Raw genomic sequence first — 325 nt, 5'->3', positions numbered from 1 at the left:
ACACACACACACAGATTGTAAATAGTAAAAAGACGAGAGCTTTTCTGTGGTGAGAGGAATAATCAGGGGTCTGAAGGGCTAATGAAATGTGTGAGCGGCACACGAGCCATTCACTCAATCATTTAATTAACATCAGAGAGAACAGCAGACGCATGAAACGCTCCGGTCATTATAGATCTGCCTCACCTCAAACACGGCTCTGAGAGAAAAACATCCTATCAAACTTTAATCAAACACAACTTCATCTCTAAAAAATCATATAGCAACTATATACAGTGGGTACGGAAAGTATTCAGACCCCCTTAAATTTTTCACTCTTTGTTAT

Source organism: Sinocyclocheilus rhinocerous, unplaced genomic scaffold, assembly GCF_001515625.1.
Source record: "Sinocyclocheilus rhinocerous isolate Xijiao unplaced genomic scaffold, SAMN03320098_v1.1 scaffold151, whole genome shotgun sequence".
In the NCBI taxonomy this organism is placed as follows: Eukaryota; Metazoa; Chordata; class Actinopteri; order Cypriniformes; family Cyprinidae; genus Sinocyclocheilus; species Sinocyclocheilus rhinocerous.
The sequence above is the reverse complement of the archived record's forward strand: the minus strand, read 5'-3'. Positions refer to the sequence as shown.